The 2,092-nt window shown below is 32.2% G+C and overlaps 1 protein-coding gene across 1 annotated transcript in view; it reads right to left on the reverse strand.

The window, feature by feature from the left end:
- The window catches only part of MNAT1 (MNAT CDK-activating kinase assembly factor 1), a 184,041-nt gene that overhangs the window by 28,357 nt on the left and 153,592 nt on the right, over positions 1–2,092 (reverse strand). The gene's annotated exons all lie outside the window — the stretch shown is intronic.

Genomic DNA, 2,092 nt, shown 5'->3' on the forward strand with positions numbered 1-2,092 from the left:
ATCATTTCATGACCACTAAGTGGAAATAAGCCACTGACTCACAATGTATCATAAAAATGAATAAAATTTCCCTCAAATTTAATGTAATCTGATTCTACATACACTAAAGAAACAGCCAGTAGAAAAAATGCACAAGACTAAGACCCAGATTCCCAACTCTGTTAGAATCATCAAGACTACATTCCTTTTCTGAACGTATGTTTGGGAATAAGTATAATATAACGGTAAAAGTATATATATGGTAGGCTCTTTTAAGCATTCTAATGATGACTTACTTGCACAAATCAGCCTTTATGAGCACTCTTTGTCTTTTAAAATGTGGTGCCTAATAGACTACCAATTTTCACAAAAATTTTCTTCTAAAATGGGCTTCTTCAAAATAAAAAAATAGGTTTCATCCTGTAGACACAGCACCATATTTTTCCAGCTCTTCAGCAATGTTCAGTTCTACTCAAATACATATGATATGCTTGAAAATATCAAAGACAAATTTCTATAACTGTCTAGCTAAGGGCTTAAGTTTTTTGCTCATCATTAGAAATAAAATGGCTCTAAACACATCTTCACTTGGCAAGCCAAGTCTCTGAAAATGTTTCCAGCAAATTAGCCCTGGAAACTCATCAAAATCTGTTTACTACAGTGAAATGCCTTAAAGATTTGTTAGCCAAATTCGTTTGTAATCTTCTCCTTAAACACATGCACTAATTAGTGTTCCACACAGAAAAATGTCCTTTAATATTTCAGCTCTAATTTTAGAATTTTTATTATATCAATATAAATTTTTCCTTAAGAACTTCAAAAATGAAAAGTAACCAATTTTGAAATGAAAAAGCTGGAAAAAATTAGGAAATAGTATCTTCCATTAAAAGATCACTAGTAAAAGATTAGTATCATTAAAGTTTCTCAAATAATATATAATTACAACTAAACTCTGGATATTTAATAAGCATTCCTATAAATTCCTTGTATTGGCTTAGAACTAATAAGACTCATATAGACGCTAACTGTAGCAATATATTTGTGGTTACATGCAATTACTTTTGAGAAAGGCATGAGTCTCAAACTACAGAACACAAAATATAAAAGGAACAGCATTGTCTTTCTCTGCTTTAACCTGTTTTTATTAATTGCATTCGTACAAATATATTCCCCTCCCTGAAAAATGCAAAAATAAAAATAGGGAAGGAATTAAGTTAGTCATTTTCCCTTAGTTAGTTCCACATCTGAAACACTTGAGAAAGATCAAAGTGTTGCCTAGAAGGGTCCTAAATTATATGACTGACTTAGTTCAACACAGTTATACTGTGATGTGCAAAAGGATTTGGTTCTAAAGTCAGATTAAGGCAAAAAAAAAAAAAGTCAAAATAACCCTTCAAAAGTCCCTCAAATTGCCTATACAGTATACTGTACATTGTTCTGTGCATATTTTAATCTCTTTATATAAATCCAACTCAGCTAGTGTCTCCTCTAGCATTGGAATAGATCACCAAAGTAGGTGGCTTGCATTTGGCATCTATGCTGTTTCAAAAATTTTCTTTACTTGGGAGAAGAGAGGCATTTTTGCTTCTTTTCTCCCTGGTTTGGTGTTGTTTTCAACTTTAGTTGAATTCTAGCAAATTAAATGCAGATATGATACGATTCTACTGAATATGACAAGCATTTGAATTTTCATTCAGTAGAGTTCATGGAAGAAAAGACATTTGGGAGAACCTCTGAAGGCTGAAACAGCCCTGAAATGGAGGGGTAGAAAGCATTCCCCGTGAAGGGAATTTCAATACCCAGAGGAGCTTCAGTACAGTAGTGAAAATAGAAGCCAGAATACAAAAAGGGAATGGGAGGAAGAAAAAACACTAGTCAAACATTATTTTCATTAAATTATAAGACAAATGAAAATAGGGAAATATGCCAGTAGCTTAAAGGAAAAGCAAAATACAAGAAAAATACTTTGTTTATTTTGTTTGTTTTTGTTGTTATAGGTTTTATTTTTTCCTTGGGCACTGATAAATGTGGTACAAATGTGAAAAGTATTATTTTTACATTCTTTCTCTGATGCTTGTCTTATTACCAAACTACCATTTGCTGCCAAGAGGAC

Source organism: Mandrillus leucophaeus, unplaced genomic scaffold, assembly GCF_000951045.1.
Source record: "Mandrillus leucophaeus isolate KB7577 unplaced genomic scaffold, Mleu.le_1.0 Scaffold838, whole genome shotgun sequence".
NCBI lineage: Eukaryota > Metazoa > Chordata > Mammalia > Primates > Cercopithecidae > Mandrillus > Mandrillus leucophaeus.